Raw genomic sequence first — 25,395 nt, forward strand, 5'->3', positions numbered from 1 at the left:
TTCAGTTTCCTTTTTATTTTTCTTTTGTGAAGACGACTACAAATATTTCTTCCCTCTCTAAAATCATTTTGTTTGGGGGGGGGGGGTGGTGGGAGGCAACGCGTCTCGGTTTAAAATGCTTTTTATCCAGCAGCCTTTTGTAGTCATTTGAAAGCAGTTTTACCATTTAGAAATCCTGTAATGTATCAGTCACTTACAAGTCTAACATGTGCTAAAAATGAATCTTCTCTCCACTCCCACCCCCGCCCCTCCCCATTTAATACAAGGCATCGCTATACCTTTGGAGACAATATGAACAAGAAGAAAAATCTACCCAGTTCATGGCAAAAACAGAAGTTAGCAACATGGTCCATGCAGCTGCAACATTGCATTTAAAATTCAGTTTCCTCATAGGAAGAGGGCTAATCCTGCCCCCGTAATTCCCTACAGCCAAAATGTGCCCCCTCCCCTAGTGACAGTGCAATGCAAAGACACTAGCACGCTTATCTTGCCTAACCAGATGGCCGACTTGGATCAATGCACACACGCCACGATCAATGGGAGAGATAAAGAATTAGGAAAACAGTGGTACATGCTCCCAGAAAGCTTGTACACTGCATAATTATTTTATGATTCTACACATGGCTACATGTGATACTGAAGTAGAGAAGGAAAGGATAATTAGAGTGCTAGGAAGAATTTTGTAGGAGACTACACTTTGTCTGTCAGCACTTCCCACTCGAGCAAACTCACTGCCCTTATCGGAAAGTGAATTTAGAAAAACATGAGCAAAAATGTCAGGGAAGGTATTTCCATTTTTGCCAGGTCCTGTCACATCCCAAAGTTTAGCTCAAAGCCTGAGGAGGCTTGCTGGGATTTGGATATGCCTCTCGCCATTAGCCACCCCCGGTTCCCCAGCCAAGGAAACCCACCAGCTAATATTTGGATGTGATGCAGACTGTCACGAGGAAGAATTTGGTCTCCAAGTGATTCCAGTCAAGTTCATTCAGTAAAATAGAGCGGGACGAGGCATTCCCTTAATTTCTGTTTCCTGATTGGCTAACCAAAGCAATGTTTTTGAGCAGGTTAGTTGCCCACTTCAAACTAAGAAAAAAATATATGGCCCTACATCCCTGTGAAGCGCCCAGGTTAGGAGGGAAGTATACGAAGGGGCTGAAGCTGGCACACTGCCGCTTTATTCTGAATTCAGACCAAGATCATAAACCAGAACAATAAACTGCTGCAATCCTCCACTGTGGCAGTGTGCTAATCAGAAGAAAAGACAGTGTTCCTTCAGCCCCTAGCGCACGATGGGTGCTTAATAAATGATTATACTATCGTTGCAAGTAGCAATAATAATAATAATAATAATGTTTTACCCGGCGCTAGCCCCAAATTGTATTCTTGCATCGCCTTGTGTTAGATGCAATTAAAAGTAGTATTAGGGTCTCCTTTTGGATTTAAGACTCAGCTTGCATGCTAATTAAAACATTCAATGAACTTTTTACACCATTTCTTATGTAAAGAGAGACGGGAACTGGAATCTTGAATTAGACACAGCTCTCCCCCACTATCAACCTCACAAAACCCCGGGGGGTGAGCTAGTCATTTTAAGTAGTCTATTACATTCAAAATAGAGTGAATATTCAATATCCAAATAATTAAAATTACTATAATTTAATTCCTGAGGATAAATAAAATATAGTCTGGGTAAAAATTCAGAGGGAAAAAGAAAGAAATGTTGACAATTGTAAAAAGCCAGAGGCGACCTCTTTCTACGTGATTTTAGTTAGGTTAAATATGATGCTTTGCATTTTTACATGATTCGGTTGTTCTCTGTGATGTTCTTTGTCGAGTTGTTTTGTTATCTCTGCCCTGAACATTCCTCACCTCCACCTGAGCGCAATACGGATAGTTATATATAAGTAGCACTTAGCTTTGCTGCCCATAATCAGATTTGGAGAAAGATCCTGGGTTCGGGGATATGATGCATATTATCACACCTATTTTTAGTTCAAAACCCTTAAAAGGCAAGGCTATCATTTTACTGTTTAGGGCTGAGCCCCCTTTTCTCTGAGGCTCAAAAACATGAGTGTAAACATGCCATACCCTGCCAGCCTTGTAACAGATTCACTGAGGTTTCCTTTTGCTGTAAAACAACTGATCCGCTGTGTGGCATCCTTTCTATCATGTAGCTGAGTTTGCAGGGAGTAAGAGAAACCTCTGGGTGTCAGGGAGGGGAGAAATCCATGAGCTGGAGCTGGAGCCTTTGAGGAGAAAGAGCATATGAGTTTTCTCTGAGGTCAAGGCTGAGATGGGCTTAGCTTTGGGCTGGAGACAAGGTTGGTTGGTAGCCGGACCTGAGTCCCACCATTAAGTTGGAAAACCCGGAAGCTGGTGTGCTCTCAGCTCAGCAGTACCTCTGGCTCCCTGTAAAAAAAACAAACCCAAATCATGTCTGCAGTAAAGCGTCATCAGGTTAGACCCCCAGGTTTTCAAGGAATTAAGATTAATGAAATGTAAACTTCTAATCAAAGATCACCAATGACACAAGAAAACAATCCTCTATAAGTGAGGGTCAGTGGAAATAGTCAACAGCGTTAGAAACTTCTAGGACTAAATGATCAGAATGTATCAGATACAGAATACAAAATAAACAGGTGTAAAATATTTTTTTTTAATTAAAGTTGAAATTGCTAAAATGAGTCAATATTAAGAGATGATCAAAAATGGGGGTGGCTGGTGGCCCAGTCGGTCAAGCAAGTGACTCCTGATTTCGGCTCAGGTCATGATCTCATGGTCGTGAGCCTGAGACCCACATCGATCTCCATGCCCAGTGTGGATTCTGCTGAAGATTTTCTCTCTCCCTCTCTTCTGCCCCTTCCTTGCTCTCTCTCTCTCTTTCTCTCTCTCTCTCAAAAAAAGAAAAAAAAAAAAAAGATAAGACAAGTTGGAAGAGAACCAAATAGTACTTACACTTTTTTTAATTTATTGAGGAATCGTTTACTGACAATACATTATACGCATTTAAAGTGTACAAATCAGTGAGTTCTCAAAAAGCGTTAGTGAAACTATCTCCACAAGCAAGACAGAACATTCCATCAGCCTCAAATGTTTCCTCATGCCCCTTTGCAATTTATCCCTCCCTCCACCCCTGGCCCCAGGCGACCACTGATTTGGTTTGTGTTGCTAGAACTACTTTACATCTTCTAGAATTTTATATAAATGAAATCATACATTATAAACATTTCCGGCTCTGGCTTCTTTGACTCAGCATAATGATTTTGAGATGTGCTCGTTTTCTTGTGCATATCAATAGGTCATTTCTTTCTGTTACCACTGTTTGGATACCACATTTTGTTGATCCGTTCTTCAATTTACGGACATTTGGGTTGTTTCCAGTGTTTGGCCACTGTGATTAAAGATGTAATGAACAGCCACATAAAAGTCTTTGTGCGGATATATGGTTTCATTGCTTTTGGGTAAACACCTCGTGGTGAAATGGTTGGGTCATGTGATAGGTGTATGCTTAACTTTTAAAAAACTGCCAAAAAAGTTTCTAAAGTGATTGTACCATTTTCTCTTCTCACCAGTAGTGTATGAGAGTTCCAGTTACACTCCATCCTTTGCAAGACATGACATGGTCAGTCTTTGTAACGTTAACCATTATAATAAGTACTCATTGTGGCTTTTTAAAAAACTTTTTTTAAATGTTTATTTTTGAGTGAGAGACAGGGACAGAGAGACAGAGAATGAGTAGGGGAGGGGCAGAGAGAGAGGGAGACACGGAATCCAAAGCAGACTCCAGGCTCCGAGTTGTCAGCACAGAGCCCGATGTGGGGCTCGAACCTATAAACCACGAGATCATGACCTGAGCCAAGATCAAGAATCAGATGTTTAGCTGACTGGGCTACCGAGGTGACCCTATATTATTTTATTTTTAAATGAATGCTATGCCCAAGATAGGGCTGGAACTCACAGCCCTGAGATCAAGAGTAGTATGCTTTACCAACTGAGCCAGCCAGGTGCCCCACCATTCTTCTATATTGTTGTGTGAAGTGTTCAAATTTTTTGCCCATTAAAAAAAATTCTTTTTTGGTTATATTGACTTGTAAGAGTTCTTTATGCATCCTAGATACAAGTTTTTTGTCAGATTAATCTATCTATTGCATTATTTTCTCCCATTCTGTGGTTTGCTTTTTTATTTATTGTATTTTGCAGAACAAAAGTTTTTAATTTTGATAAAGTCTAATTGATCAATTCTCTGTTTTATAGTTGTGTGCCTTTTTGTGGCTATCTAAGAAATATTTGCCTATTACAAGTTTGCAAAATTTTTTTCTCCTGCATATTGTTTTATAAGTTTTGTAGTTTTACCCTTTATTTTTTTTATTTTTTTTTTTTATGTTTATTTATTTCTGAGACAGAGAGAGACAGAGCATGAGTGTGGGAGGGGCAGAGAGAGAGGGACACAGAATCTGAAGCAGGCTCCAGGCTCTGAGCTGTCAGCACAGAGCCCGACGTGGGGCTTGAACTCACAGACCGCGAGATCGTGACCTGAGCCGAAACTGGACTCTCAACAGACTGAGCCACCCAGGCGCCCGTGTAGTTTTACCCTTTAGGTCTGTGTTCCATTTTGGGTTAATCTTAGTGTATGGTGTAAGATAAAAGTCTGTTTTTCCCCCCATACGTAGTGCCAATTGTTCTAGTGCCATGTGTTGAAAAAGACTTCCCCTGTCAAATTTTCTTGGCAACTTTGCTGAAACATTAACCGAACATATATGGGTCTATTTCTGACTCTTTATTCTGCAGATCTATATGTGTATACTTGCATTAATACCACACTGGTGGTATTGATTTTTATAACTTCATCGTAAGTTGAAATCAGATACTAATATCATCCCATTTTGGTCTTTAAAAAAGTTGCTTAGGCTATTCCAAAACACTGGCATTTTTTTTTTTTTTATGCTTTAAAATCAGTTTGCTGATTTCTATAAGATTGCCTACTGGGGTTTTGATTGGTATTATTTTTGCTCTATTAATCACTTTGGGGATAATTGATGTCCCAAGAATACTAAGTCTTTCAGTTCATGGCCATGGTATATGTTTTCATTTATTTGGGATTTAAAAATTTTCCCTTAGTAATGTTCTGTAATTTTTAATGCAGAGGTCTTTGTAGCACTGATGAGTTTATTTGTAAATAGTTTTTGGTTTTGGACACAATTGTAAATTGAATTGATTTTTAAAATTTAATTTTCCAATTGCTTGTGGCCAGTATATAAATATACAATTGATTTTATTATATTAACAATTTATCTTATGATCTTACTAAATTTACTTATTAGTTCTCATAGTTGTGTTTTGGATTCCTTAGGATTTTCTATATAAATAGTCATGTTTTCAGCAAGTGAAAGTTTTCTTTTTTTCCTCTTCAATATTTATGACTTTTATTTATTTGTCTTGCCTTATTGCAATGGCTAATAAGGCCATTCCCTGTTCAATGTTGAATAGAAGTGGTGAGAACAAGCATCTCTGTAATGTTCCCAGTCTTAGGGGGAAAGCACTCAATTCCTCACCATTAAGTGTATTAGCTATAGGTTTTCCATGGATACCCTTTGTCAGATTGAAGAATTTCCCTTTTCTTATTTTCCTGAGTTTTTTTAAAACATAAATTGATATTGAATCATGTCAAAAGCTTTTTATGAATCTATATAAATTATTATATGGGTTTTCTCCTTTATTGTATTAATAAGGTGATTCTGCTTATAGTCTTGATTTTATATTTAAAAATACCTTGCAGTTAGTTCTGGGATAAAACCCCTCTTGGTCATAAAGTAATAATTTTTAAATATATTGTTGGGGCATGTTGGAGCACATGGGTGGCTCATTGGTTGAGTGTCTGACTCTTGATTTCAGCTCAGGTCATGATCCCAGGGTCGTGGGATCAGCCCTGCATGCTGAGTGTGGAGCACGCTTAAGATTCTCTCTCTCTCAATCTCTTTCTCTCTCTCTCTCTCTCCCTCTGCCCCTCTCCCCCACTTGCACTCACTCATTCTCTAAAAATTTTAAATATGTATTTGAGTATTATTTACGAATACTTTGTTAAGAATATTTGCTTTATGTTTATGAAGGATGGTGATCCATTATTCCCTCCGCCCCTTTTTTTGGTAGTGTTCTTATTATCTTTTGGTAGAAGGATATGATATCTGTATAGCAGATATCATATCATGTGCCTTACTAGCTCTACATATTTTTCATGAACCTGACAAGTGCTTACATCTGTTCCAGAATACAAAAGATAAGTTCTGTTATAGGAACTATTCATTAGGTAAGAGGATGTGTCATTAAAGGTTCTGCTCAAATGTTGACAGGCCTTTCCTAACCACTCTGTCTAAGGCAGTACCATCTGTCCATTAGTCTTAGTTTCTTGCCATATTTTATTTTTCTTCATAGCACTTATCACTACTCAACCTACTATATATGTACTTGTTTATTTGTTTACAGTCTAATTTCTCCACTAGTATGTAAACTCCATGAGAAAAGGGTTCTCACCTTCTTTCCTCATCATGACTCTTCTTCCTTGTCTAGGATGAGTTCTGGTAGATTGCCTCAAACACCTAGAAGCTAGAGAAAGACCTCCAGAAAAATAAAGACTGACTTTCCAATTGAAATGAGACACAGAAGATTGTGCTCTGGAGTCAGACTGCTTAGACTTGAATCCTGGTTCCACCATTTACTAGCTGTACAAACTTAGGCAAATTACTGAGCCATTCTTGTTTCTGTTTTTTAGTCCAATTGAAAAGAAGATAGGGGGCCTGGGTGGCTCAGTCAGTTAAGCATCTGCCTCTTGATTTCGGCTCACTTCATGATCTCATGGTTTATGAGTTTTAGCCCTACATAGGGCTCCTCGCAGACAGGGCAGAGCCTGCTTGGGATTCTCTCTCTCTGTCTCTCTGTCTCTCTCTCTCCCTTTTCCCCTCTCTCTCTGCCCCTCCCTGCATGCCCCCATCTCTCTCTCTCTCTGTCAAAATAAATAAATGAAAAAATTCTTTAAAAAATAGCATTTATATAAAAAAATAATAGAATAATAGTAGCACCTAGTTCATAGGGTTGTAGTAAGAATTAAGTAAACTGATACATGTGAAACATTACAAAAAGGTCCTGACATGTTATAAATGATCTCTAAATGTTTATAAAGTAAGTTATATGCATACCCTCAGAATCAGATGTAATTATTATAATGCGCTTATGCCATGCATTTTTAAAAAATAAACTCTATGCCCAACGTGGGCTGAAACTCACAACCCCGAGATCAAGACTTTCATGCTCTACCGACTGAGCCAGCCGGTGGCCCCTCCTGTGAATTCTTTTGTTGCACACATGGCCAATCTTACCTTCTTTGCTGTCAGTTTGATGATTCTCCCTATCAGTGCCTAGAGCTGTAGTCCCTCCATCAACCCGGATAGCGGTTTGTACTATAATTTCATTTCTAATAGGATGCCCTATTTAAGCTGTGCCTGAGTGGCACAAGTAAGGTCACCGCAGCACACGTGTGCTGCTGTAATGAAATCTGAATGAGGTTCCTTTACAAATAAACTATTGGAAAATACCTGAATAACACCATAGAGGAATTTATACACAGAATTACTCAGTTAGATGGACAACGGTCTTGTTTCAATACGAATTCTCCTTCTCTAGAGGGTGGATCTATAGCCACATACAACTGAGTCCCACCCCGCTGTTTCTCCTGTTCTCATCTGCTTTGTCCTTTTCTGTCCTGACCTGCATTGTCCTCTGCTTAGTCCCTTGCTGTCCCAGGCAAGCAGTTAACATCTTTTGCTGGGGCACTGTCTGTAGTTGTCCAGAGGTCACAGGGCTTTACTGACTCCTGTGAATTGCTGGATGACCAGTTATAGTATAGAAGTTTGTTGCCCTAACATCAAAAAAAAAAAAAAAAAAGTCCTCTGTTACTGCTGCTCTTTCTGCTTCCGCTGTTTTACCATATACATATACACATTCCATACAATGCTAGACTTCTTTCGCTTAGCTTATCAACTCCACCCAAGGTTGAACAGGAAACTGCTGAAGTCTATTTCAAATAGAGCTATTAATTAGAATACTCTCTTCCCTAGAAAGCTAAAACAGATCCTTATTGTGGTTTTTCTCTGTTCCACTTTGGAGTGACATGCTTGGATACAACAAAAGAACTAGAGTCAAAGATGTCATCCAGCAGTAAAATAGTATCTACTTCTCTACTGACTTTTCTTAATAAAGATTTGTATTACATTAGTGGAATGCTCCCATCATATCACATGGGAATATAGGGTAGACCAGTTGGTTACAACTAGGCTGAGGATGCTGCTATCACACCTCCCATTCTGGGAGGCTTAGATAGTATTGGGCCATTGGTCTTCCTGACTTCTCTGAACATTGACCAACAACTTCTGGAAAACACCTGGTCACAAGATCATTCTTTTTTTTTTTTTTTTAATTTTTTTAACGTTTATTTATTTTTGAGACAGAGAGAGACAGAGCATGAATGGGGGAGGGTCAGAGAGAGAGGGAGACACAGAATCTGAAGCAGGCTCCAGGCTCTGAGCTGTCAGCCCAGAGCCCGACGTGGGGCTTGAACCCACAGACCGCGAGATCATGACCTGAGCCGAAGTTGGACGCTTAACCGACTGAGCCACCCAGGCACCCCACAAGATCATTCTTAAAGACCAATTTAGTTTGGTATATCTTAAATTCCTTCCAATACTCTAGATTTCTGCACTTTAGTGGAAGAATCCAAAGAAACTCTCCCACGATCTAGTTAGGGATTATACTCAATACCAGTGTAGATATTTATCATTTAAAACTCCCTAAAACTAAATAAACTCTGAATCCCAGGTGTAGGATATGCCTTAAAGGTCCCAGAGTGATTAATAATTGTAAATGATATGAAGCCTTATCTTTCATTTAACAGACTAACCATATTCATGATATACTTCTAGATGAACTGAAATGCTATCTCCTATGAAGACTCGTAAACACAGAATCAAATGAGAAAAAAATAGACTTATTTTTCGCTAATTCTCAATCTTACTGCCTTGTTTCTTTAAGTACTTATAGCAGACATAGCTATCTTTGCCTCTTTTGGCACGGTCTTTGCTTGGAGGGGCCATAAATTGCATGAGCCTACCTCATGGCCACAGCTAATGACTAGAGCTAGACATCTAACCAAGGAGAGCCAGTCAAATTTTTTATCTTGTGAATTTGAATCAAGAGATGAAGAGTATTTGCCAGCACTGGAAGGCCATGTGTGGATGTGGGAGTGGTGGCCATGTTTTGTGACATGTGAGATGAATAGAGGCCAAAGATCCTGCAGCCCCAGAAACACAGCATAGACGTCATTCCTGAGGACCTACCAGGAGCCAAAATGCCAACTCAGCTTTAAATCCTATCCTTGGATTCTGCAAGCACCAGATCTTTACAATAAACTGCTCTTTATCTGTACTAGTTTAAGTCTGTCACCCGCAAACAAAAGTGCCTTGGGAACGGCATAACTTCCTGTGCTGGAGAACAGGCTGGGTATCTTCATTTGCCTCTATTGGTAGCCCAGCAGAACGCAGTGTTTGACACAGTAAGGACTCAGCAACTTGGTTGAACTTTATGACTGTGACTAACCATTTTTCACTTTCAAACCTTTTAAATGTGTTCTACCATACAACTTAACTCATCCTTAGAAGACCACTGTTGTGTCTAGTTTCTTTAATAACAGAAAAGCAAAGTTCAAAAAGCCCACCTGTCTTATAAGCAAGAAGAACTGTTGAGAAGGTACACAGTGTGATTTAGAGGCAACCGCAAGCCCTCATATTTACTCTCCCCCCCCCCTTTTTTTTTATTTTGTGGGTCTCTGAAACACTATTAGAATCACTCCTGAAGTTGTTCTCTTCTTCCAAGTTGTTAACTAAAATACAAATATCTTGGCCAATATTTCCCAAAATGTGTTTTGCCAAACTCCAATCTCTCAAGATCTTCCCTGAAAAAAAAAAAATAAGAGAGGGAGACAAATAAGTAAGAGAGCCACAGTCTATTACCTTCTCATGTTGGAGACTCACGGGCACTATAGCATACTAAAGGCTCTGAGAACTCCTGCAGTGAAGAAACCTATTTAGGTTGGGTTTGGTGGAGGTGAGAATGGCTGACTCATTAAGGAAACTGCCTGGGGGGCAGGGGAGCAACTGGGTGGCTCAGTCAGTTAAGTGCCCGACTTCAGTTCAGGTCATGATCTTGTGGTCTGAGAGTTCTAGCCTGGCATCGGTCTCTCTGCTGTGAGCGAGGTGCCTGCTTCAGATCCTCTGTCCCCCTCTCTCTCTGCCCTTCCCTTGTTGCACTCTCTCTCTCTCAAAAATAAGTAAACATTAAAAAAAAATAAACAGGAAACTGTCCGGTGAAGAGGAATGACTCTCTGTCACCCACCGGTTGTGTAACTTAGACAAAATGAGGATCACAGGAGCCCCTAACTCATAGGTTTAGTGGGAGAATTAAATGAAGTAATGAATATAAAGCACCTAGCACCTCAGCAACACAGAAGCAGTCCACAAAGATTGTGTTTTTTTAAAGATTTTATTTTAGGCAGTCTCTATATCCGACACGGGGCTCAAACTTACAGCCCTAAAATCAAGAGTTGCATGCTCTACTGGCTGAGTCATCCAGGCGCCCTGATAAAAACTGTTTTTATTATTATGTAGCTTTTTCTAAACTCACTGAACCGTGCTTTTAAACACAAGTCATTTACTAACCTCTCAGAATATCTACTGTGGAGGAAATTAGGAGGAAGAAAAGCTGTTTGAGAGGCAGGAAGCAAGAGGCACTGAAAGGAGAAAGAGAAATAAACAAAAGGTAACTTTGCTTATTCTATAATTCTGTAATTTAGCGACGAGACATTTAGGTCCAGCCTCTTCTCCAATCCTAGTACAGTGCCAGGTTTACAGCAGGCATTTAACAAAAAAGCTTGCCATTTAATTAACTAAAAATGCAAATGGCAAATTTATTTGAACTCTTCTGCCCCCCACCTTATATTTTAACCCATTTCAGAGCAAGAGAAAAACCCCAATCTATTAAAAGTCCCTGGAAGTATTGATCATCTGGACATTCCAAAGCAGGCCTCGAGTTAGTTTTCAGGGCTACAAAAATACTTCTGGGGCTGCAGGGCCGGCTAAGCCAAGGCAAATGCATCTCCGCACCCGCCCACTTTCTTTAGGCTCTGAATTTAGGGTCAAATTCTAACGCCAGGATGAAAGCAAAATCAAACTGCAACACCCCTGCTAGTTAGAAAACAGAGTGAACAAGCAGAGGTTCAAGTGCAATTTTAACTGCTTTTCTGCCGGGGCTGTATGCTGGGATGTGGCCGGCACCACCTCGGCCTTGCAGAGGAAATAGCAGCATGCATTCAAAAGGAAAACGATAATTGCTCAGTGGAGAAAAACAACATAAAAGGCCCTTCATAGTATTGTTTCAGAAACACCCAAATGAAGAACGTATAATTGGGAGTAAACAAACCCAGCTCTGGCTGAAGTTTGATGAGTATCTCGAAGTCTCAAACCCGTCCCCAAGTATTCATGTCTGGTTACATCTGTCAGTGCTTTTGTGGCCAGCCCTTCTTGGCTTTTCATAAGATAGATAGGTGGAGACTAAGACAGACAGATGCATACAGAAGCATCTTACAAGGGCCTTTCAAATATATTATTTTTTTTTTTAACGTGTATTCATTTTTGAGAGACAGAGTGTGAGTGGGGGAGGGTCAGGGAGAGAGAGGGAGACACAGAATCGGAAGAAGGTTCCAGGCTCTGAGCTGGCAGCACAGAACCCGACATGGGGCTCAAACTCACAAACCAGGAGATCATGACCTGAGCTGAGGTCGGATGCTTAACCGACCGAGCCACCCAGGCGCCCCTCAAATATATGAATCTTTAAAAACTCCCTCATGTGTGCTATGTCCCTCATCCCTGGCAGCTCCAGGAAGGCAGACCCACACTGAGGATTTGAGAATGAATGGCAAGAAGGACTACAGAGCCAAAGGCAGTTTGCCTAGTTTTCAGAATGAGAGAGACCCGGAATCTCAACTCTAGACCCCCACATAGTAACAGTTGAAATGCACTCCACCTCCCCAGTCTAAATCTACTGAAGGTAACAATATGTAAGTTTGCAGGTGTTGAAATGAGATAGTATATGCAAAATATCCAGCATAGGGCAGGGCACAGAGCCATAATAGCTAGCATTTTAGTGAGCCCTGTGTGCCAGGAACTGTGCTAAATGCTTTAAATGCATTATTTCACCTAATCCTCAAAATAACCGTTTATAAGTACTTGAATATATTATCTCCTCTTTGTAAGTAAGGAATCCCAGCTTTCGAGTCACTAGGTAATTGGCCACAGGAATCCGTCTAGCCAGGTTTTGAGTCTATGTCGGACTGACTCCAGAGACCTCACTCTTGGCTTCCACATACAATGGAGTCAGGACAGTAGTTACTTAGTTTACTGAGAACCATTGTGTGGCTGGAGCTTCACAAGTTTAACAAATAACTCATTTAATATTTGTTATAGCACACAGCCAATTTTGCCTTCCATTTTACAGATGGGGACATTAAGGCATCAAGAGATTAAATATGACCCTCAGGGGGCGCCTGGGTGGCTCAGTCGGTTAAGCGCCAACTTCGGCTCAGGTCATGATCTCACAGTTCGTGAGTTCAAGCCCCACGTCGGGCTCTGTGCTGACAGCTCAGAGCCTGGAGCCTGCTTCCGATTCTGTGTCTCCCTCTCTCTCTGCCCCTCCCCCGTTCATGCTCTGTCTCTCTCTGTCTCAAAAATAAATAAACGTTAAAAAAAAAATTAAAAAAAAAATATGACCCTCAGGTTGGGCTGGCTACATAGGTCTTCAACCCTGTGCTTAGAAGGACTCAGTGCTTGTTTAGTGCCCTGCTGTTGCCATCTTGAAATTCTTAAGCATCTTTGAAGGGACTACATATATATATTTGTATTGGGTCCCACAGATTAAGCAGCCAGTCCTGCCTTCAAACCTTTTCCCACCACACTGCACTTCCATGGACAGAGTGAGGGGGCCACTTTATTCTCTGAAGGCAATACTAGAAGCCTTGTGCCTTGACGATCCTAGAAACAGATGCCCACAAAATTAATGTTGGCAAGCGCTGCCTAATTAAGGACAGAGCCATCTCAGAAAATGAATGGAATGGTGCTGGAGTTGGAGTTGGAAATAAAAAACACCCTGCCTTCTTGTAAGTACTCTTTAAAAGGAAAGGAAACCCGGGTCCGTGCTTTCAAAGTGTTCGTGGCAACAGTGCCGTATATTTGCTATCAGAGAAGAGGTGCTCTGATCTGTATCACAGCTGGACGCCACCATCCTGCCCAATGAACTCTAGAGAAAGAATGCCAAACACATAAGAAGACAAATGTTTACCATGGCATTGTGGCCCAGCTGCCGGCTTAATTTAACACATAGTATACGGTAAGAACTTGCAATTGGGTTAGTTTAATATAGGTAGGGAATGAGCACTTAATCACTATCAAACCTTGGCAGAAAACACCAAGAATACCTCCAAACAGTTGTCAGAGTACCGCCCATCTGTCTTTATCTCTTGATTCTTCTTAGTTACCCTTCTATTCTCTTACTACAGGCGGGCTGTGTTCAAATGGTAGGAATCACAGCGGTTGCCCACAAGGCTCACATCCTTGCAGCATGCAACCAACATGGAAAAGAGACCATCACTTCCCCAGCCTCTTTGTATCAAATCACATGGAGAGGTTCTGATTGGCCCTACCTGGGACAAAGCTTATGCATTAGACCAATCAATGTGAACAGGGGGATTAGGGATGCTGTGATTGGTCAGTTCTGGGTCAGGTACCCACCTATATGAAGCCAGGTGGACATTCTGATTGGCAGATAAGATTGCTCCATTTATTTATTATTCTTCGCTTATCTGCAATTCAAATTTATCTAGGCATTCTGTATTTTATCTGATAACTCTACCTCCAGAACCAAGGGAAAGAGCAAGAGCAGTTCCCAATAGAAAGAAGGATTGTGGACCAACAAGAACGACACTTGAGGAAGACAGCATTCAGCTCAGTCTTACTGGTTCACACCTGGTTTGGAAAGGCTAGGTCTCAGTCCCAAATTCCAGGAGAAAATGCCGAGTTCCAGTTAAAGCCCCATTTTCAGGGTCACACCCTGACTTGTGAGGTAACATACTACTTGAGGCTCTAAACTGATTATGTTTGACACCACTGACTTCTGTATTGAAAGCTCTTCAGGGGCGCCTGGATGGCTCAGTTGATTAAGTGTCTGACTCTTGGTTTTGGCTCAGGTCATGATCTCACCAAGCATGAGCTGGAGCTTAACTTGGGGCTCTGCGCTGACAGTGCAGAGCCTGCTTGGGATGCTTTCTCTCTGTCTCTCTCTCGCTCTCTGCCCCTCCCCCACTCTCTCTAAATAAATAAAAAAGCTATTGAAATTCTACTCAAAATTTAAATTCATTTCTTTAGTGGAATGATTAGTAATGAATCCGGCTTGATCACAGTACTTATGTCATGTATATATTTGGGTTTGTTACATTGAAAGTATGAATTTTTTTTCTTACAAACCAGGATATACTTTTAAAAAATGTTGAACAGAAAAAAAAATTTTTTTCTTTTGCCAAAGGCCTATACAGTCTAATCCTGTTGCAGAATTAATCTATTTAATTGAAAAATATTTAAGGGAACTCTAGCCAATGGCTCAGATATTGCAAACAATATCAAATGGAATTAAATTATTGTACAAAAGGAAAATTTGGATGGCCCCCTGTAATATGTTGAAATGTAATTTATTCTTGAAAACCAGGCTCAAGCATTTTGACCTGAAGGTGTATTTAAAAATGAAGATAAAAAAATTTCCCTTTCTTCCTCTCTCAATCTTCTGGCAGTCCTTTTGCCCTCCCTTGGATTCTAATCCTCATGTAAAACATGATAATAATGTAGGAAAAAAAAACCTAGAACAGCACTGTCCAGTTAAAATAAAAGAGAGCCAAATACGTAATTTAAAATTTTCTAGTAGCCACATTAAAAAAGTAAAAAGGAAAGATGAAAGCAATTTTAACAGTATATTTTATTTAACCTAATATATTCAAAATGTTATCATTTTAACATGTTATCACTGTAAAAATTATTGAGGACATAGTTTATATTCTTTTTACATTTATAGTACATCTAAACTTGGACACTAATTGGAAATATTTGATCTGTATTTCGCTTTCACAAAATTTATATTTGATTTATATATTTTTTATATGTTATAAATTATATTTTTATGATTTTTTTTATATACCCAATTTGTTCCAAAAATAGTTAATCATTTTCTAATAAGCGAATTGAGTTTCATTTCAGATGTGTCATCCACGGTCCACTTAGGAGACAAACCACATCAGTATTTGAACGCAGAGAAATTAATCCAAAGAATTGTTGGCTATACAAAATTATCAATTTGGTAACTAAACAGGCTAAAAAAGAGAGAGTTGAGAGAACTGTATGCTCTCACTGACACAGCAACTGCAGGAAGCAGTGACCACGGCTAGGGCTGCGGAAATAAAAGGAAAGGACTGGAATTAATAAAACTCAGAAACTTAAAAGTGGGGCCCCAGGAGATAAAAGTCAGCCTAAAACTTTCTCTAAAGAAAGAAGCACTGCTTGCCTGCCATTGTGCCAGCATTCGGAGGATTTCTAATTAGCCCCAGTAAAACTGTTATATGCATTTCCAAACATTCTACTGCCAGGGCTAATACACTTTTACATGGCAGCTGAAATAAGTCTAAACTATTCATAGGTATAAAATTAAAAGCATTAAGCTGATGAAGAGATGGACTGAAAAGTTTCTTGAAATTTTCATAGGAGGAAGAGATACTCCCCAAAGTTGCCTTGTTCAGTTTTAGTAATTGACAAATGATCACCTCAGTCAGGGATTAGCAGACTATGGGATGGGGATCAAATCTGGTCTGCTACCTGTTTTTATAAATAAAAGTTTTATTGGAACACAGCCACGTTCACTTATTTATGTATTGTCTATGGCTGCTTTTCCACCACAATGGTAGAGTTCGGTAGTTGCAACAAAGGTCATATGGCCCTACAAAGCCTAAAATAGATACCATTTTGCTCTTTATAGAAAAGTTTGCACAACCCCGATGTAAACTTTTGCTAAAATAAATGTTTGTTTAAACATGATCTAGTAGCAAAGAATTTCCTAATATGCCAGACAATATATGTCTGTGTAGAGCACAATCCAATCAATCCTTACTCTGGGTACCCCAACACTTGTTTCTTAATGTTGGCTTGCTTTAAGCTTTCCCCAAATCTTAGGAACTGCATACTATCTGCAAGCATATGAATTAAAAATATCCTGGCTACTGGCATTATCTCCTCTGGATTTCTAAATTCTACTGTACATATTTTTTCATGGAATATGATCTAAACTTAAGAGTAGAGTATATCCATATATTTCTTTAAATAATAAACTCCCTCAAAATAGAAAAAGTAGTCAATCAGTATAAGAAATAGAAATAAAAAGCTCAATACAGATATTATGGGGTAAAATATATCTTATTCATTGTCAAAGTCAATTGCAGTGCAAAATTATATTTAATTTTCCATTCATTACAGTAAAATTGCACAAAGTCTGAGTCTTTCCAAATAATTTTTAACAATATAATTTTTCCAGAAATGGGAAAACCAGGATCTTTACAGAAATTTTAAAGCTCTAAGATTTTTTAAAAATTCAATATTTTGTTTAGGTTCCCATGTAGAAAGCTAATGTGTATACTTTTATGGTCTTAGGCAAAATCTGTGACTCTTAAAGAGAAAACAAAATCTAGACTGCTCTCTTGGACTTTTTAATAACATTCTTTTTATTGTACTTCATCATGTGGGTGATCCATTTCTTTATCTAAAGTCACAGCCAGACACATAAATGAACAAGAAGGCAAATAACCACCAATGTTATTCAGAGCATAAACTAATTCTGAAATTTGGGCATGGTCCCTTTAATAAAAAGCTTACCATTGTGGGAATAATAAACTTAGTAATAAGCCTTCCTCTTCCTCTCCCTCTCTCCCCTTTTTCCCCTCTTTCCCCTCTTTCTCCTTGCTTATTTCACTCAGCATAATATCTTTAAAGTTAATCCACGTTGTAACATATGTCAGAATTTCCTTTCTTTCAAGGTTGAATAATATTTCATTGTTAGAGTTGCAATTAAAAAAATGTCACTTTTAGAAGGGGAAAGATACACAAAAGGATAAGTAAAGACACAGAGAAATTAAATAATAAAAGCAATAAAGTTGACTTACTAAAATTGCATACAATTTGTATCCTGCCAATACAGAGTATGTATTTTTTATGATTATAAAATGTGTAAAAATGATGATACATTTGACTACAAAAGAAAAAATCCTTAAAACTTAGGTAAGAGTATTCACAGGCCACAAGAAAATTACAAAGAAATAACAAACTAATGACTAAAATCATCTTAAAGTTTGGAAGTTAAGAAATATTTACCTAAATAGCCTCCAAATCAAAGAAATTTAAAACTGACATTGCGTGCTATCTAGAAAACATGGAAAGCATAATTCACATTACATACTTTATATTAAAACAGCTTAATTATATTCAGAGAAAAACACACAGCCTCAAATTCTTTCATATTTGAAGAAAATTGAAAATAATTTAAACTCACTGTTATGGCCTGAATTGCATCCACCCAAAATTCATATGTTGAAGTCCTAACCCCCATACTGTATTGGAGATAGGGACTTTACAATGGGTGTTGTATGTAGGGGATGAATCACAGGAATCTACTCTCGAAGCCAAGACTACACTCTATACACTGTATGTTAGCTAACATGACAATAAATTATTTAAAAAAGAAAGAGGTCATTGGGGTACAGTGAGGTCAAAAGGGTGGGCTCTAATCCAATATGACTGGAGTCCCTATAAGAAGAAGAAATTTGGACATCCAAAGAGACACAAGGGAGCCATACACGCTGCAAAAGGCCTTGTGAGGCCATGATGAGAAGCCAAGGAGAGAGGTCCTGGAAGAAATCAAACCTGCCAACATCTTGATCTTGGACTCCTGGCCTCCAGAACTGAGAAAGTAAGAGCATACATTTCTGCTGTTTCAGCCACCCACTCTATTTTGTTATAGAGGCCCTAGCAAATTAATATATTCATCTAAATAATTAGTAAAAAGAAATAAAATAAATCAAAGAAAGTATGCAGTAGGGATTTAAAAAGACAAAACATAAAATTGATAAAATAGAAAACAGAAAACTAGAAGAAGAAGAAAAAATGATGTTATGACAAGAGCAATAAAATCAGTAAATTATTACTGGAGTAAGAAAAATAGGAAATATGCAAGATTAAGAATAAGTTCACAATCACAAATATAAAAGAGATGAAAATAATTAAAGGGATGTACATTGGGAAACCCTGTGGCAACAGTTTGATAATCTGGAAGAAACAGATGATTTAATAACAAAATAAATTACAAAATTGACCCAAGACATAATGAAAAACTTGAAAAGAATAATCACCATATAAAAGATTACAAAGGTGGGGTGCCTGGGTGGCTCAGACGGTTAAGCGTCCAACTTCGGCTCAGGTCACGATCTCTCGGTCCCTGAGTTCCAGCCCCGTGTCGGGCTCTGGGCTGACGGCTCAGAGCCTGGAGCCTGCTTCCGATTCTGTGTCTCCCTCTCTCTCTGCCCCTCCCCCGTTCATGCTCTGTCTCTCTCTGTCTCAAAAATAATAAAATAAACATTAAAAAAATTTAAAAAAAAGATTACAAAGGTGATTGAAGATTTATTAGTTTTTGTTTTTATTTTTTTAAGTTTATTTCTTTATTTTGGGGTGGAGGGCAGAAAGAGGGAGAGACAGAATCCCAAGCAGGCTCCATGCTGTCGGCACAGAGCCCGACTTGGGGCTCAAACTCATGAACTGTGAGATCATGACCTGAGCCAAAATCAAGAGTCAGACGCTTAACTGACTTAGCCACCCAGGTGGCCAGAAGATCTACTGGTTTTTTAAAAAAACTGTCAGGTGACTTTACAGCTGAAGCTCTATCATTTAAAAAATATATTCATATGATTTTATAGCTGAGTTCAACCTAATCTTTGAAACGATATCATTTTCACTATTTTAGATAATAAAAGATAAAAATCCCCCCAATGTGTTTCATGATGCTATTATATTACATAACAATGTAATTCTAAAACCTGACCAAGATGGCAGTATCTGTCTGAGAAAACTTGGGCCCTCAGAGTAACCTCAGCATCACAAAAAGGGGGAAACTACATACCAAGTGTCTCTTGAGGTAGTGCAGTAGGAGGTACCTAGCACCACCCATAAATATTCTTGCCAAGGGAGGAAGGAAGGAAAGGGAGGGAAAGAGGGAGGGAGGGAAGGACAAATGTAAATTTAATTGAGCTTATAGATGTACTCGTTTACAGAAGATGGGGGGGGTGGGATAGAAGAATAAGCTGAACAGTGCCAGGAAGAAGCTAAGAGCCAAGTCCAGAATTGGGGGAAATCAACAGGGTCAGTGACCTGGTCCTTTCAAAAATCTAAATGGTAAGAATAAAAGGGGAAGGGATGCACTACAGATTAAAAGAAAATTGAGAAATATAACAGCGAAGTATGCTGTACGTTCCATTTTTGGTTTCTGATTTGAATAACCAATAAAAAGTCATTTTTTAGATCAGTCAGGGGAACTTGGTTAGGGGTCGTGTTATCCAATACCAAAGAATTTTTGTTAATTTTGTTAGTTGTAGAAATGGCCTGTTATATTTAAAGTCTCCTTACCTATTAGATGTGAATAGTGAAGTATTTGTGACATTCTGTCTGAAATTTGATTTTAAAGACTTCAGAGCGCAGGGTGCCTGGCAGCTGGTAGAATATGTGACTCTTGATCTCAGAGTCATGAGTTCTAGCCCCACCTTGGGTGTAGAGATTACCTAAAAATAAATAAATGAATAAATAAATACTCCAGAAATAAATTTTAAAAAGCGTCTATGTGTGGTGGAGGAAGTTACATTGATGAAATAAAACTGACAAAGTGATTGAAGCTCAATGATGAGGGCACAGGAGTTCGTAGACTGTCCTCGCCACTTCCGTGTATATTTGAAAAGATCTGTAATTAAACTTAAACAATAAAATTCTAAAATTCAAGAAAAAATGTTCCTACTCACAGTTTTGGTACAAATAGATATTGCCCGAGTTTGCCAATGTGAACATTTATCATTATTTAGGAAGTTAGGTCTTGTATCTCTGACTGAGACAGACAGATACTTGGGGGTTCCTAGTTTAACCTGTATAGTTAGTTATACATAGTTTTCAAAAATGAGAAAGAAAATCATACAGTAAAAATGGATGTGGAGGGGCGCCTGGCTGGCTCAGCTGGTGGAGCATGCAACTCTTAATCTCAGGGTCATGGGTTCAAGCCCCATGTTGGGTGATAGAGATTACTTTAATAAATAAATAAAACTTTTGGAAAAAAAAAACCAGATTTGGGGAAGATGTGGGAATAAATATGTCTGAAAAGCCAAAAAAGAAAGCAACAGCCTCTGAAGACACAGGACAAGTTCACTGTATTGTGTTGTGTAAGAATGAGAACTTGAGATTCCCTACGAAGAAATAAATATCATCCAACTTCCTACCCGAGCAAAAGGCAGCTTAGTAGGAAAGGAGGTAACATGAGTATTTTTAAGATTGCATTCTTTCTAGTATACTCCATGTCTAAATCTTACAAAGAGATGTCCTTAGTTACCTCTGAGCTAGGAGACTGTAAAGTCTACCCGGACGGGAGCACCAGGGTGGCTCAGGGGGTTGAGCATCTGACTCTCGGTTTCCGCTCAGGTCATGATCTCATGGTTCGTGGGTTGGAGTCCCATGCCTGGCTCTGCAGTGAATGGTGGAGTCTGCTTGGGTTTCTCCCTCTCTCCCTGTCTCTCTGCCCCTCCCCTATTCGTGCTGTCTCTCTCTCTCTCTCTCTCTCAATGAATAAATAAAGCTTTAAAAAAGTAAAGTCTAACCAGACGTTTGTTAGGTATGGCTCACTCAGGTCACTTGCTCTGTACCCATCCTGCCCACTAAAGTGTAAGCGTCATGAGGGCAGGGACCATGTCTACAGTACATAATCCCATCCCTTCTACAGTGCCCGAGCATGGTAAGTGCTCGCTGAGTATTATTTAACAGACTGATTGAATACCCTTTTGTTATAAAATTATTTCTCAATCTTCTCTAATGAATTTTATACGATAAGAGATTGTTTTCATTGAGAAATGGCATTCAAAGGGCTTTAGCTCCCCTGCAGATTACATACGAAAATCCCCGTAACCATTTGTTGTTCTTACGGGACTGCATGGACTCGAAGGACATTTATAATACCAAATAATGCAAGAACTCCACCGTCACCTAGAAGTTTCGAAACCTTGAGAAGTTTCCTCCTGGTGTGCCTAAGAGTATTCAGGCTCAATCTGCACGCGGAATGTACTGGCTTACGTTGGCATTTTTGTCTTTCCCCACCTCCCCCCCGTAAGTGACACCGCAGTTTCTTTTCAGGGTCATCCGCGATTCCAGCAGTCTTTTCGGTGTGCGGAAGAGAGCTGTACGTGCTTCCCCCGGCTCTCACAGCTGTAATAAGAGACAATCCCCGCAGCACAGTACAGGTTCTCAGCAGGATAAAAGCTGGTTTCTATAAGGTAATATTTCTCCCTTGAGAAAGTATAGTTTGTAACTCTCGCACTATCAAATTTCCAGGTCATCTTTGCTTGCTGGGAAAAAGAATCCTTATGAAGGGACGTTGCTCCCTGGAGGGAGAAGAAGACAACGATCTCCCTCGCCCCCAAACTGCCCCCGCGTCCCGGAAGGATGGCGACAATGGGCCACGCGGAGGCCGCCGAGCTGTTGGGCAGAGGTGGTCTGAGTGACCACAGAAGGGAAGATCCCTTAAATGGATTGACTCCCACGGCCTTCGCGTAAAGCTCTCGCCAACTGACCAACGCGGTCATCAGCCATGCTCTGATCAGTTTCAAGTTGTTGAAGTGGCTCAGCGGATTACTAGGATATTGCGCTGGCTTTCTCAAACGCACACGCCTGGAATCATTTAATGCCAGTTTCAAGGGCAAAAGGAAGGAGATGTGCTAGCACGGCCAGTGAACAGAGAATGAGGGAGCCCCCATCGCCACCACCAAACAGCGAGAAAGAGCACTGCGTGGGAGAACATGAGCCCTCCCATTGCACCTGCCTTGCACTCTCTCCGTCTAAACTCCTGGCCGGCACAGTTCCACTTTCCCGGGTCCCCGCCTCAAAGCTGCTAAGGGAAGGTCCCCTTCCCTCTAACACGAACCCCAAAGTGCCCATCTCACTGCACTTCCAGTTGTACCCCAGTCAGGAGAACACTACAAGGCAACATCTTTGTGACCTTTGGAGTTTACTTCGATTTTTCAAAAATCTGGAATAGACCTAGTAAAGGGGGAAAAAGAATCATTTGAGTAGAGTTGCACCCTGGGTAGCCTCAGGGTGAGGTTTACAACATCATTATCGGGTTCTATTTACTGAGTGTCTTACCTGCTCTATTATCTGTTTTTTTCAGATGTGAGCTGTTTTTTGATTTTTAATTGCTCTCATTTACCAAATGCCTTACTCATTACACTATCTGGCCTTTCAGATGCGCCCTCCTTTTTATTTCACTGTGAAGAGAGTCTAGCCTGACAAAATTGGTAACTTGCTTAGTAATCCAAGAACTGTGAAGCACTGTGTACAGGTTGAGCTGACAGATTCCATAGCGGTGACTGGCATTTGTCTTAGTCCTTATGATCAATGCTTTTTATAAGGACCAAAGAATTTGCCTTCAAAGAGAAATTTTAAATACTGACAATTTATTCGATAAGGATCAAATATTTCGTTGCACCAAATGCCTTCCGTATTCAAAGGGACCGCTTCAGTGTCCTCCCATTATCTTCTAAAAACAAACAAGCAAACAAGTAAACCTTTGGGGTCTTTTGTAATTTGAAGAAGTTATAGTAGCGCTTAAATTTCTGAAAATGCCCATGTAGACAAATATATCCTAATATGTCTGCGGGAGGAGATAACAATGGAAACCCTTTCCAAAAAGTGTGAAGTCAGTGATGGATTGAATGGATATAATATACTTTATAATATCTTGGATGTTTACATTTTGTCATTTTTTTCCCCACATAAATACTGGACAGAAAAATATTTTGGCTCATTTATTCTCTTCTAAGAAAGTCTAAGTTGCTTTACATGTGACCAAGCGCAGAGTTAACTAGAATTCCATAATCATACAATTCACTGTATAGATTCAGATATTCCGTGGCACAAATCATAACCAACAAAAAAATCAGAGCTGCAAAAAGAGAAAAAGCTTATATGAGCATATGCCTATCTATTTGATTTCCTTCTAAAGAGTTTACTTTCTTTGTGCACTGTCTTTGGCCAACTACATTATCATTTAAGTTTTTTCTTTTTAAAAAAAAATTTTTTTGTAATATTTATTTATTTTTGAGAGAGAGAGAAAGCAGAGTATGAGTAGGGGTGGGGAGGGGCAGGGAGAGAGGGAGACACAGAACTTGAAGCAGGCTCCAGGCTCTGAGCTCTCAGCACAGAGCCCGACACGGGGCTCGAACTCACAAACTGTGAGATCATGACCTGAGCCGAAGTCAGATGCTCAACCGACTGAGCCACCCAGGTGCCCCTATCATTTAAGTTTTAATCAGTACTCACGAGCAATATCTCTCTCTCTCTCTCTCTCTCTCTCTCTCTCTCTCTCTCTCCAATGATTATAGGTCCTTTAGATATTAGGTACTTTTCATGAACTCTCAGCCATTAGCTATGTGTGTGTATTCAATTACCAAAAATCTCTTTCAGATTTCTCTGTCTCAGAGCTATCTAAAGAATGAATGGTGCTGGCAGCCATACTCATTAAGAAATAGCTTCATAAAAGCAATTTAACCAGGTGAGGGTCCCTGTGCTTATGTAACAGATGGGTCAGGCTCTTCTAAGTTTAAAATTTTTCCCTTTTAAGGCTTTTGATCACCCTGGAGGCTTCATAGAAAGACCAAAAATCTACATACTTTCACACGTTCATAGTTAACTCACTTCAACATGTGATCGCTTGGGCTAGGCCCTGGGGTTCAAACATGAATACCACATGGTTCCTCTTCAAGGACCTAACAATCTGAGAAGAAATCGGTAAATAAGATAGCCAACTGTGTCGCAACATAATAACTATAAAATTATCACTATGGAAAAGGCTCCCAGAGTATGTGAGAGCAAATGATCAATTCCTCCTAGAGGATGTGTAGAAAGGTCATAGACTCACTTTATTGCCTGCTTCCAAATATTTAATTTTTCCTTTGGGTGGGATTATAAGGATTATCCCCACTTTGGCTCCAGGGCTGAGTCTTCACAAGTATAACCCACTCCCAGACCCCTTTGGGCGATTAGCTCAAAAATGGACGCTATTATTTTCATTGGTCGTAGGGACTGGTACAAAGATCCTTACATCCCGTTGGAAGGCTTTAAATATTATCTGTACACCAACAAGTCTGAAATGTATCTTGCCAGTCTAGACTTCTCTCCCAAAGGTAGACTCAGATCCCTCTGCCTACTCAACTTCTTCACCTGGGTGTTGAGAGACTTCTAAGAGTCCACATGTCCAAAATCTACACCAGGATCTTCCTCCCCAAACCTGCTCTATCTAGGGCCCTCCCCATCTCGATGGTTTAGGCCCAAATCTTGGAGACATTCCGGACTCTTCTTTCATCTCTCACCTCCTATCTGTCAGGAAATCTTGTTAGCCCTACACTCGGACTCTTTCCAGAATCCCACCATGTCTCATCACTCCCCTTGTGACCACCCTGGTCCAGCCATATTATCTCTTGCCTGTATTATTTTAATAGACTTTTTTGAGTCTACTGATTTCCCAGATTCCATCCCCACGCCCCTACAGTCTGCCTTCAAAGCAGCAGCCACAGAGATCCTATCACACCTGACTTGGATCATTTACTCTTTGATTCAAAACCCTGCAGATGAAAAGCCAGAGTCTTTATAGTGGCCCTTATGACTTGGCCCTCTGATACTTCCGTGATCTAATATCCAGCTGCTAATCCCTTATTCACTCCATTCCAGCTACACTGGTCTTCTGATGCTGTTTAAACATGCTGGGAATATTCCTGCTCAGGACCTTTGTGCTGGTTGTGTCTTCTGCCCGGAACACTCTTCCCTAAGCCATTCACATGTCTCTCTTTCACATCCTCATGTCTTTGCTCAAATACCATTTTCTGGATGAAGGCTCCCTGATCACCAACATAAACTTCAACCC

The 25,395-nt window shown here is 39.8% G+C and overlaps 2 long non-coding RNA genes across 2 annotated transcripts in view; one reads left to right on the top strand and one right to left on the bottom strand.

The window, feature by feature from the left end:
- Positions 1 to 23,823, top strand: part of LOC145715567 (uncharacterized) — a 59,069-nt gene extending 35,246 nt beyond the window's left edge. The window contains exon 3 of the long non-coding RNA XR_014137818.1: positions 21,810 to 23,823. This is a non-coding gene — a long non-coding RNA (uncharacterized LOC145715567). The remainder of the gene's footprint in view (positions 1 to 21,809) is intronic.
- LOC132669900 (uncharacterized) lies at positions 9,348 to 21,810 on the bottom strand. The gene is made up of 3 exons (XR_009606271.3): positions 21,465 to 21,810; positions 19,854 to 20,005; positions 9,348 to 9,997 (listed from the first exon to the last, which is right to left on the bottom strand). It is a non-coding gene; the product is annotated as an uncharacterized LOC132669900 (long non-coding RNA).
- Positions 23,824 to 25,395: the final 1,572 nt, after the last annotated feature.

The sequence above is a fragment of the Panthera onca genome, chromosome B3, assembly GCF_046562875.1.
Source record: "Panthera onca isolate mPanOnc1 chromosome B3, mPanOnc1 haplotype 2, whole genome shotgun sequence".
Classification (NCBI taxonomy): Eukaryota; Metazoa; Chordata; class Mammalia; order Carnivora; family Felidae; genus Panthera; species Panthera onca.